The sequence below is a fragment of the Macaca nemestrina genome, chromosome 6, assembly GCF_043159975.1.
Source record: "Macaca nemestrina isolate mMacNem1 chromosome 6, mMacNem.hap1, whole genome shotgun sequence".
In the NCBI taxonomy this organism is placed as follows: Eukaryota; Metazoa; Chordata; class Mammalia; order Primates; family Cercopithecidae; genus Macaca; species Macaca nemestrina.
In genome coordinates, this window is record NC_092130.1 from 148,208,590 (window position 1) to 148,221,753 (window position 13,164).

Here is a 13,164-nt window from a genome sequence, read left to right on the forward strand (position 1 = left end):
GGTAGCTTGCTGTCTCTGTCATCCACCAAAACTTATCTGTCCAGTAGAAAGGCCACCAGCCACACTCCAAGTGTTCAGCAGCCACATGTGGCAGTGGCTACTGGATTGGACAGCACAGTACAATCATCACTGTCAGAATGTCCTGTGGGATAGCGCTGCACTGGCATGCAAGCTCCATTCAAGCAGGCTCCTTATTTGTCTTGGTCGCTGCTATTTCTCCAGCATCCAGAACAGTGACTGACATACAGTAGGCTCAATAAAGGGTAAGTAATGAATGAATGAGTTGAATGAATGAACTGAAGTTGAATGAATGAATGGCACTTGGGTGGACAACACTGGAAAACGAGGTGAAGGAATGCTGGAACAATCCGAACAGGAGTGAAAATGGAAGCAAGAAAATAAAGTATTTGTTTAGGTTCTTCTCCTCATCTCTTTACTCCAATATTTTATAATTTAATCATGATAGTCTTAAGAGAATATTTTAATTATTGGATCTTAGTGTCTTTCCTAGTATTCTCCTATTGGAGAATGTGTTGACTAACATAATTTGACAAATGACATACCATTGTGAAAATGTATAGAATGTTGTGAATTTTTTAGTTTGCCATTAATTTCATTTCCAATTCCAATAGGGAGTACTATTGACATGGTAGAAATTTAGGTTGATGAAGAGCCTTTGACTCCTAGAGAATTTTTTAATAATCATTCATTTTTATCAAACTTCAGAGGTCATTCTTATTTTATAGCTTTTTTCTGTAAATAATACTGAGTTCTAAAAATAGAAATTAAAAGATAAAAATAATATATTCAATAAACAGGTGACATTTCATTGTTTTCCTACTTTGTTCTTGTTTTTTGTTTTCATTTGGTTTGGTTTGTTTATATTGGGTGTTGAGACTGAAAACTTTTACTTAAGGTCTGATTGTAACTTTGCTACCATCTTCTGGCAAAATAATGACCATCTTAGGATCTTTGACTAGAATGAGTTTCCACAATTTTGTTTATTTCATGTTATAAGCTGCTTTCACTTGCATCCTACTGCAGCTAGAGCAAAAGCTATTAAAAGGCAAAGATAGCAGAGGAAAACAAGACCACAGAATCTCTGTTCTCTAATACCTGAAGAAATGCAAAATTTTAAATGTTTGAATACCCAATATACAACAGTGGCAACTAAAACAAAACGGCAGCCAGGGGGAAAAACAAGCAGAAAATTCAGAAGGAAAATTTTTGTTTGTTTGTAGAGATGGGGTTTCACCATGTTGCCCAGGCTGGTCTCAAACTCCTAGGCTCAAGCGATCCCTCCCACCTTGACCTCCCAAAGTACTGGGATTACAGGCATGTGCCCTATGCCTGGCCAGAAGGAAAAATTCTAAGGAAAACCCTCAGTGATCCCCCCATCATAGCCTTGCCAGAGGCAGAAGGCAGAAGTGTTGTCCGGTCTCCTCCAGGGAACTGGGCTGAGTTGAGGGAACAGGTGAAGCCCATCAGGGTGGCTGGCACCCAGCAATGGCTGGGTGGAGTGAGTCCCAGCAGGACATGTCAATGGCTCTGAAGAAAATAAAAGCCCAGGACCCCCACCAATGACTGCACTTGATCCCCAAAGAGCTGATCCTGCCTACTACACGTACCTCCTCTCCACAAAGAACATGGACTGCGGGTGTACAGAAAATGAAGGTAAAGCAACAACTACCCATCCAACCATCATTCAGAGAGTTAAGACTAATGGGTCCTAAATGAGATAGGGAGAATGTCCAGGAGAATTTACCCACCCTATATAAGAGGAACTAGGCTTGGAAAGAATTGTCCACATTAAACATGATATGCAGAGAAATGCCACAATGGAATACTAAAGTAATAAATGTGAGTAAGCTATAACCACACACAACAGCATGGACGGACCCCACACACAACAGCATAGATGGACGCCACACACAACAGCATGGACGGACCTCACACACAACAGCATGGACGGACCCCACACACAACAGCATGGACGGACCCCACACACAACAGCATGGACGGACCCCACGCACAACAGCATGGATGGACCACACGCACAACAGCATGGACGGACCTCATGCACAACAGCATGGACGGACCCCACGCACAACAGCATGGACGGACCTCATGCACAACAGCATGGACGGACCTCATGCACAACAGCATGGATGGACCTCATGCACAAAATGCTGATGAAAGAAGTTCAGTGCAAAAGGATGCATCCTAAAAATTCTATTCAGATATCATGCCATGAGAAGTCAGAATCCTCACGCCTCTTGTAGGGGGTAGATGTGAGCAGGGCATGTCTGTCTCTAGTGAACAGCACATTACATCTCTCCCAACTCCTGACAATTTTACCCCAATTGCCTTCTTATTGACATTCCATATTTTTTTTAACTCTTGGTGCATATCAATTCTGTAACAAACTCTTTACATATTGAAAATAATACAATATGGTATCATGCTATCCATAAGTCATTCACTGCAAAAAACGCCTCATTGTGCAGCGATCATTCCTCAGAAAGACATTTTTGAGGGTAGTGATGGCAGTTCATCAGTGGAGTTCAGTGGTCTCCCCCCATGAATTTGCTAGATCCTATCTCTCAAAATTGCTTCATCTGAGGTCCCGTTAGTGACCCCACAGTGAACCAGGGCACACACCAAGGTCGCTTCCACCTTCGTCTAACCATGAGAAATTGCTGTGACTTACCCACTCTGGTCCAAGTTCTTAGTTACAGACAAGACAATCCAATCCAGTTGGTTAAAGTACAAACAGATTTGTTAGTGGGTACATGGAGCTCACAGAATCAATACAAGGGCTAAAAGGAAGACTGAACTTCCAAGAATGAGTGCCAAACCACACTGAACCAACAAGGAAGCTGCTACCCCTCATCAACAGGCAATGCAGAATCAGAAAGCTACTGCTCCTGTTAGCCAAGAACACAGAATCAGAAAGCTGCCCAGGCTGGGCACAGTGGCTCACGCCTGTAATCCCAGCACTTTAGGAGGCTGAGGTGGGCAGATCACCTGAGGTCAGGAGTTCGAGACTAGCCTGGTCAACATGGTGAAACACCGTCTCTACTAAAAATACAACAATTAGCCGGGCATGGTGGCGCACACCTGTAGTCCCAGCTACTAGGAAGGCTGACGCCGGAGAATCGCTTGAACCCGGGAGGTGGAGGTTGCAGTGAGCCGAGATCACACTACTGCCCTCCAGCCTAGGCAAAAGAGCGAGACCCTATCTCAAAAACGAAAAAAAAAGAAAGCAAGCTGCCACAGACTGCTTGACTCACTGGTGCTATACCCACAGCACCGGCACGGAGGCTATTGACATCAGTGACCTGCCAGCCGCACAGTTGCTTCTTAAACTGTTTGCTCACAGTTTTCTGGAAGACAGTGCTTTCCAAACCTAAAGATGCCTACAAATCACCTGGGGTTCTTGTTAAAATCATAGATTCTGCTTCAGGAAATCTGAGGTGGGGCCTGAGTTCTACATTTCTAATGAGCTCCCAGGTAAGACAGATGCCGCTGCTCTCATTCTTTAAGGAACAACACTAGGAGACATCAGCCGAATGAAATCAAGCCCTATAACCCCTTTCACCTCAATCCCACCAGTGTTCCAAGCCCCTGGGGCATCTGTCATTTGGTCTCTCACCCCTCACACTACCCTGGATACCGCAAACTAACCCTTGAAAACTACACCAGAGAAATCTTACAGACACCACATTGGCAAAACTATCAAAGTTGTCACCAGTAATAGGACAAATAAACATCATGTACCTCCTGATAAGATGTACTGAGAAGCCTATATCGCTTCTGTGGTATCTCTGTCAAAAATGCATAACCAGAATTTAATCATCAGCATACATCAGACAACCCCAACTGAGAGACATCCTACAAAATAAACGACACGTACGTTTCCAAAATGTCAAGGTCAAGAAAGAGTAAGTACTTCAATTCAGAGGAAACAGAGACATGACCAAACACACACACACACACACACACACACACACACACACACACACACACAATGGGAGATTCTGGATTGGATCTGAGACCAAAAATGAGGATACTGGTGGGACAGTTGTAAAATCAGTACATTAGATAATCATATCAATGTTAGTTTCCTGCATTTGATAATTGTACTGTGGTTACATAAGATATTAACAATTTGAGTGAAGTAAGAATTTGAGTGAAGTACTTACAGAAATCCTTTGTACTGTTTCTACACTTTTCTTTAAAGTCTGAAGTTACTGCAAAACAAAAAGAACTTGGCCGGGTGCGGTGACTCACACATGTAATTCCAGCACTTTGAGAGGCTGAGGCAGGTGGATCGCCTGAGCCCAGGAGTTTGAGGCAGGTGGATCGCCTGAGCCCAGCCTGGCCAACACGGCGAAATCCCTACTAAAAATACAAAAATTAGCCAAGCATGGTGGCACACACCTGTAATCCCAGCTACTCTGGAGTTTGAGGCAGGAGAATCGCTTGAACCCGGGAGGCAGAGTCCGCGCCAGCAGACTGGACCCACGAAGCCTCCATGCATATAGTATTAGCCTGCACTAACACTAACACTAACCAACACTACCACATGTGCACTAACACTGCCAGATAACCTTTCTTCATGTCACTGGTAAACTCACAATCCCACTGTTGAAGAAATCAAGTTTGGATTGTGTTTGGAATTGTGCTTTTGGAGATACTTCACTGATGGCATTCCAATTGGCCGTGCTCGGCTAATTGTTAGAGTTGACTATTTATGAAGGACTGAAGATAAATTCTAGAAAATATAGCCTCACTTTATTTTATATAAAAGTTAAAAAATTAATATCCTGGCTGAGCACGGTGGCTCACACCTGTAATCCTAACGCTTTGGGAGGCCAAGGCTGGGGGATTGCTTGAGCCCAGGAGCTCAAAACCAGTCCAGGCAACATAGCAAGACCCCATCTCTACAAAAAGTAAAAACAAAAAAATAGTCATGGTGGCATGCATCTGTAGTCCCAGCTACTTGGGAGGCTGAAGAGGGGAATCAGTTGAGCCCGGGAGTTCAAGGCTATAATGAGCTATGACCAAACCCCACTGCACTCCAGTCTGGGTGACAGAGTGAGACCTTGTTTCAAAAACTAAAATAAAACAAAGTATCTTTCCCCACCCCTGCTAATATTTCCCTGTGAGCTGGTTCATTTACTACATATATTATTAAAACAAAACAGAAACAGTTTAGATACACATTATCCCCTGTGACTGTCATCAACTCAGTCTAGATAAGTTTTAACAAGAAACAAGTTCATTTATCACATTAAAAACTAAATATTGGTATATATCATGTTGTTCAAAACTATGTGTAGGCATTTAATGTGGGTATTTCAATGGCTATTTCCACCATTTCACTCTTTGTTTATACTTACAATGAACATTGTGCAGTTTTTACTTTTTCTTCACGTTTGTTGATGTATTAAAATATTATTATTCTTTGCTGGCCGGGCGCAGTGGCTCAAGCCTGTAATCCCAGCACTTTGGGAGGCCGAGACTGGCGGATCGCAAGGTCAGATTGAGACCATCCTGGCTAACATGGTGAAACCCCATCTCTACTAAAAAATACAAAAAACTAGCCGGGCGAGGTGGCGGGCGCCTGTGGTCCCAGTTACTCGGGAGGCCGAGGCAGGAGAATGGCATGAACCCGGGAGGCGGAGCTTGCAGTGAGCTGAGATCCGGCCACTGCACTCCAGCCTGGGCGACAGAGCAAAACTCCGTCTCAAAAAAAATTTAAAAAAAATTATTATTTGCTAAACCTAATAATAAAACATTAAGACTTGTATTTTATATTTTTAAATGTTTTTCTAGTAATTTATTTGTATTTAACAAAAGTAGTGGTCCACAACCCATTGGAAATAACCACAATTTGAGAAGCAATGCAGTCGCCTTTGATATTCCCTAGATGGCCACTAGGTGGTGCCCAAGGATCTTCTTCCTGGCTGGTTGCGTGATCTTTGCAATGGCATGCTCGTGATAAGGCGCTTGGCAGTGTATAAGTGATAAGGCGCTTTTCCAGTGTAGACGGGCAGGATTGTCAGACCTTTCCTACCTGTCAAGTCCACAGAGAAGGCAACTTACTCTCCTTTGTAGGGGACATCTATAAATAGTTGAAGTTGACTTACACAAATGAAGATATATTTTCATGTTTCACCAATTGTTGGGAGGCTTCCCAAATGAATAAATAGAAGCATCTCTAAACACCAAAGCTGTTACAACTATTGTTGCATCAAGAAGACTATTTGAGAGCTTTTGTTCAATAATAGTGACAGGAGCCAACCACATCCAGGCCAAATTATAAAGGAAATCTACAAAGTCTTTCCAATGCCCGCATCTCCCAGAATCAGGAGGGCAGTGGAATGGCAGAACAGAATTCTGAAAAATACCTGGCTGGTATCAGTCTACCAACGAGACCTCGAGAGGCAATCCTTGCATGCAGTCCTCATAAATATGAGATCCACAGTCAACAGAAAGGCTCTCCCACACACAATAGCCCAGTACAACACTTCCCACTGCTCCCTGGGGAGCCACTCACAAGACACTCCTATATTTAAATAGACGTTGAATGCCATTAAAAAACGCATATGAAATATATCAAAGCTTTCCATTCAGAGATCTGAGAATCCAACCCTTATGAGCCCTGCCACAGCTACAACCTATGTGAAAGTTCAGCAGAGAAATTTATTCCTTCAGCCTCACTAGGACAGTGCTAACAAAGACCAGCTTTTCACCAACACATAAATCGTCAAAGCCTTTAGATTTCAATACATTCTTCCCCTGTGAGACTTCTGCACCACTGAGGCAGACAGCAAGAAGAATGCAGACCTGGACCACAAGAATGCAGACCTATGGCCAAGGTCGACATCAAGAATGCAGAGCTGTGTATGGCCAAGGTCGACATCATCCCTTGAGATGACTTGTCAAGGTTTCCAGGCCTGCCACTTGTGACTAGAAGTCTGATTTCCAACTTGTGTACCTGCCTTGAGGGTTTGCTCTGTCCATTCTTCAAGTTTGTCAACCCAAGTCCTCAAAAACTTGTAAATCTCCCCATCCAACTCTGACCTTGTTTTGCTTGGGGTTGAACGTGCTAGGAATGAATACCCAGTCTGTCAAGGAGAACGCTGTGGAATAGCAGCCACTGGGAATCATCCCTGCGTGGAAATAGGCAATAGCCCTGTTATTGCCAATAATCTCATGTTCCTGTTGATAATCTTGATTATCTTTGGTAGTGAGACAACACAAAGAGATTATGTAGCCTTGGAATAGATACAAGTTTGCCTATTAAATTTATTTGCTAGTTGATGATTTTAACAGTTGTTTCTGGTCATTGCCAAGACTTTTTAGAGGCCTCATAGGGCAAGAAAGACCAAACACATTAAAAATATCCAAGCGAAATTCTTTTGCACAAGGTTTGAAGACACTCATCTTTGACTTTAATCTACAGAACTAGGTAACAGAGGTTTTTAATCCTAATCCATAATAGTTGTCTCTGCTAATCTTATTTGCCCATTATTAGTCAAGCTCCCAACCTGAAAAAACACTCAAATTATGCCAATTCAAGGAGTAAGATTTATTAAAACATATTATTTACAAAGGTGTGAGTGAAGCCTTAGGAAAACAAAAGGGTAACCCTGAGCTAGTAGTAACACAGGAACTAAACATCCCACAGTTGAAAGTTGTAGGGACCAAGTAGTTACTAGAAGCCATAAGAAACTCACATAGAGGAAGTCACCTTGAGAGGAGTGGTGTAAGAAACACAGCCAACCTGAGGTCCTTTCACCATGAACAAAATCCAACCAAACATCCCAGCCTCCCAGGACAGAGAGCAGGGTAAGACTGCATCTAGGGGAATAGATGGAGTATCTAGGGGAACAGATAAAATACATACATATCTGGCACTATCCGAGCCTTTTGCCTTCAGCATCATTTCTTGTCCTTCACCTGGTGGAAAAACTTAGTGCCCAATACAGGGCAAGAATGATGTTCCACCAACTACTACTTCAATACAAGTTATTCTCATACTCCCACAGCCTAAAACTTTAGCCAACATCGGTGTTATTCATTTAACTTATTTCAGAGAAAAGGGAGGGAGAAACAATTATGAGGTTTATATTGGTCATCTTAGCTGCCTCTGCCCTCTGCCCATTCCCAGTCCCGCTTAGCCTCTCCCAGCACCTTCACGGGGCCAGGGTTCTTTACCAGATGAGAAGTACAAAACCTTTTGTACCAGATGAGAAGTACAAAACATTCTTACAGTGAGTCTTTGGAGGTCTTCTATTTATGGGTTGAAGTTTTTCCTTCATCAAGACAATTGGTTAAGTGAGCAGAGTCACCAGTAAATCCCCTGGTTTCCAAACATCACTCTCCTTGCCACCACTGTGTAGCAACAAACAGTCCGATTTCCCTCATACACTAAAGATCAATGAACTCAAACAACACAATCACCTCCTTATTTCCCTATTAATTCAATGGCATGAGAAGCCCAAAATGACCAAAAGGCAGTCTCCACTACAAATGCACTGGAACAATCACTCCCTTCCACGCTAGGCTCCCAAAACTTACATGCTTTTCAAAGAATGAAAGAGACTGAATGCTCCTTGAGAGTAAAAAATTTTTATTTGTGGCCGGGCGCACGGTGGCTCACACCTGTAATCCCAGCACTTTGGGAGGCTGAGGCAGGTGGATCACTTGAGGCCAGGCGTTCAAGACCAACCTGGTCAACATGGCAGAACCCCATCTCTACTAAAAATGCCAAAATTTAGCCAGGCGTGGTAGCGCACGCCTGTCATCCCAGTTACTCGCCTGTCATCCCAGCTACTTGGGAGGCTAAGGCATATGAATCATTTGAACCTAGGAGGCAGAGGGTACAATTAGCCGAGATCGCACTACTGTACTCCAGCCTGGGTGACAGAGTGAGACTCTCTCACAAAATAATAATAATAAATAAAGTAGATCGGGCAATCACCATTTTAAATAACTTAGTGATCAAAATCCACACGACCAGTTGTGAAACAACTTGACGTGATGTACCTTCTGGCGTGGTGCAGTAAGTACAGCAACTCTTATGTAGCATTCCTGCAAAAGTCATTTAACCCGAACTGAGCCATGAGGAAACAGACAAATATAGAATACGGGACATACTACAAGTGGCCTGGATTCTTACAGAAGGTCAATGCCATGGAAAACAAAATAGTAGGGAATTATTCTAGATTAAAAGAGACTAATAACCAAATGAAGAGCATGAATTTCGATCAAGACACTGCATTGGGAGGAGAAATAACATTTTTGGGAACTGGGGAAATTTATATATGGACTGAATGGTTGATAAAATTATTGATGTTTTAAGTTATGATAATATTGAGGCTAGGTAGAATGTCTTTACTCCCGGGAAACGCACATTGAAGTTCCAAGGCAGTCTCAAAGAAAAGCACCAGCAGAACTGTCTGGAGTGTGAACTGAACTAGCGGCACTTTGCATGGAGCACCATTTTAACTTCCAAGATTGACACATTGTCACTGTTCAGACCTGTGGATTTGGCAGACTTCTCAAAAACAAACAAACTGAGCCTATCACTTCAAAAAAAAACTGACAGCATGTGTTATCAATGATGAAATTCAAGTTTTCAAGGGGAAAATTACATACTACAATTTTTAAGAAACTACCACTTGTCAAATTTTGTGGTTGTTATCAAAGGATACGTATCCACAATTACCTGGAAAGGCTATTAAAGTATTCCTGTGCCGGGCACGGTGGCTCACGCCTGTAATCCCAGCACTTTCAGTGGCTGAGGCAGGTAGATCACTTGAGCTCAGGAATTTGAGACCAGCCTGGCCAACACGGTGAAACCCTCTCTTAACTAAAAATGTAAAAATTAGCTGGGCATGGTGCCAGACGCCTGTAATCTCAGCTACTTTGCAGGCTGAGGCATGAGAATCGCTTGAACCTGGGAGGCGGAGGTTGCAGTGAGCCCAGATGGTGCCACTGTACTCCAGCCTGGGCGACAAGAGCAAAACTCCGTCTCAGAAATAAAAAAATAAAGTATTCCTCCCTTTTCCAACTACACATCTCCATGAGGCCACATTTTCTTCACATACCTCAACCCAAACAAAAGACTATCTGCAGAAGCAAACAGGAGCATCCACCCACCCTCTATTAAAGAGATTGGTAAAATGTAAAATAATATCACTCATAATTTGTTTTGTAAAATGATTATTTTCCATTAAAAAATGTTAAAAATTTAAAAAGTGTCTTTCCATTCCTAGGACTTACTGAAGTACTTAAAATGAAATAGGTCTGCAGTTTACTTTCAAATATTCATCCAAAAAATTGCATAGATGTATACACATGTATGTATGTGTATAAACACGTATGCCTAAGCGGCATCACAGATACTTGGTCTTTGTCCCTGGTTCCTGGCACAGAGCTCCTAAAACCTAATTTATTGAGTTAAAAGTGATAGGAACATTTTTTGTTCAAATGAGGAACTCTTGGCAGAGCCCCTAGATAGCTTCAGGATGGGGATTGGTGGCTAGAAAGACGAAACTTTGATTAGAAGCTTAGAATGTTCAGCTCCACCTCCCAATCTCTGGGGATGGATGAGGAAGTGAGGACTGTGTTACTCACCAATGGCTAAAGGTTTAATCAATCACATGTAATGGGATCTCTATAAAAACACCCTAATGATGGGGCTCAGAGACTTCAGTTGGTGACATATTAAGGTGCTGGGAGAATGGTGCTCCCAGAGAAGGCACGGAGCTCCACATCCCTTCCCCATACCTTGCCCTGGGCATCTCTCCCATTTGGCTGTTCCTGAGTTGTATCCTTTATAATAAACCTGTAATCGTGAATAAAGTGCTTTCCTGAGTTCTGTGAATGGTCCCAATTATCAAATGTGAGAAGGGGATTGTGGAAACCCTCTGAATTTACTGGTCATAAGTACCAGTGACAACCATGGACTTACGAGCTGGCATCTGAAGAGGGGGCTGTCTTGTGGGACTGAGCCCTTAACTTGTGGGATCTGACACTAACACCGGGTAGATGGTATCAGAATTGAATTGTGGGACACCCAAATGAAGTAACAAAAGTGGTGATGGAAAAACACACATACTTGGTCTCAGAAGTAAAAAAGCTCAGCATATGTGTATGTAACTTTCTACAATTTACTTTCAAACAGTTCAGCAAAAAGAGACAGAATGTTGCAGTATAATAGGTGAAGCATATGAGTGTTCCTTACACTATTCATTCAACTTTTCTCTGGGTTTGAAATTTTTCAGAATAAAATACACTGGGGGCCAGGCACAGTGGCTCATGCCTGTAATCCCAGCACTTTGGGAGGCCAAAGTGGGCAGATTGCTTGAATCCAGAAGTTCAAGACCAGCCTGGCGAACATGGTGAAATCCCATCTCTACTAAAAATACAAAAAGTAGTCGGGCATGGTGGCACACGCCTGTTCTCCCAGCTACTAGGGAGGCTAAGGAATGAGAATCGCTTGAACCTGGGAGGTGGAGGTTGCAGTGAGACAAGATCACGCCACTGTACACGAGCCTGGGCAACAGAGCAAGAGTCTCTCAAAAAAAAATAAAGATAACATACATGGGGAAAAAAACCAAGTGCAAGGTCACTGAAATATGAAGCAAACATTCTCCAAGTTGGAGGGGCCATTTCCATCTGCGACCCTGTGGCCTAGGAGCCATTCCCTAGGCTCCTCCAATAGATTAAAGAGGTCTTAAACTTCCTCCCTTCATTTATAGGCTCCCCATCCAGAGCAGGCCCTGTGACTCCAACAGGGAATGGAGACCTCAGGTGCCTTAAAAACAATAAATGAGAATGGCTCATGGCTAGACATGCCTAGTGCCAGATCCCAAAACCCAAGGTTTGACAAGGCCATGGTCTGAATTTGGAGAGCCTGACTGTGGAGAAGAGGGGCGTGAGAACCAAGTGATCGGATTCATGTTAAAATGAAGTAATTCATGGCTCACACCTGTAATCCCAGCACTTTGGGAGGCCAGGGCGGGTGGATTACAAGGTCAGGAGTTCAAGACCAGACTGGCCAAGATGGTGAAACCCTGTCTCTATTAAAAGTACAAAAAATTAGCCGGGCCTGGTGGTGGGCGCCTGTAATCCCAGCTACTTGGGAGGCTGAGGCAGAGAACTGCTTGAACCTGGGAGGTGGAGGGTGCAGTGAGCCGAGATCGTGCCACTGCACTCTAGCCTGGTGACAGAGCAAGACGCTGTCTCAAAAAAAAAAGTAGTAATTCGTATTTTTCTTTAACATTACTAGAAGTACTCACGGTTCAGGTGGCACTTAGTCACCAAAAAAAAAAAAAGTGCGAAGTGGTTGAAACTGCTGCTGACACCCAAGGTCAACTTAAATTCACACTGAAGCAAGTTAGGAACCTACACGTGTACCTTCCCTTAGATGCTGCACACTGTAATTTCAATCATACTCTGCCCTGGATCCCACACCTTTCTACAGCCACCATCCCATTTTTCTTTATCCTTCACAACCGAGCTGCTCAAATAAACTGTCTACACACCCTGTCTCCACTCCTCATTCAACTAGCCTCTGCCCTCCCCACCCTTGTCACCACCACCAATGGCCTTCATGTTACCAAATCTTCAGAAACATCAAAGTTGTAAAAGTCAAGGAAAAATTAAGGAAATTGTCAGACTGAAGGAGACTACAGAGATAATCAAATGAGACACGTGATCCTGAGTTAGATGTTTTTGCTAAAAGACACTGAAACTCACAAAATCTGAATGGGGTCTCTGAGTGGAGGGGTACATGGGAGTTTTTTGCACCATTCCTGCAACAACTACATACTTGAAAAATAAAGCCTTCGGAATAGGAGCTATTAAAAGACTTGGGCTTGCCAGACACAGTGGTGTACACCTGTAAAGGTGCTAGGAAGGCTCAGGCAGGAGGATCACCTGAGCCCACAAGCTCAAAGTCATGGTGCGCTAGGACCACACCTGTAAATAGCCACTGCACTCCAGCCTGGGCAACACAGGAAGGCCCTGTGTCTTCAAAAAATAAATAAATAACATTTTAAAAGACTTGGGCTTAGCTTACTTAGGAGGGCAAAACTGGAACTTTTACATCACTTTTCAAGATACGTGAGTTACTACATAGAC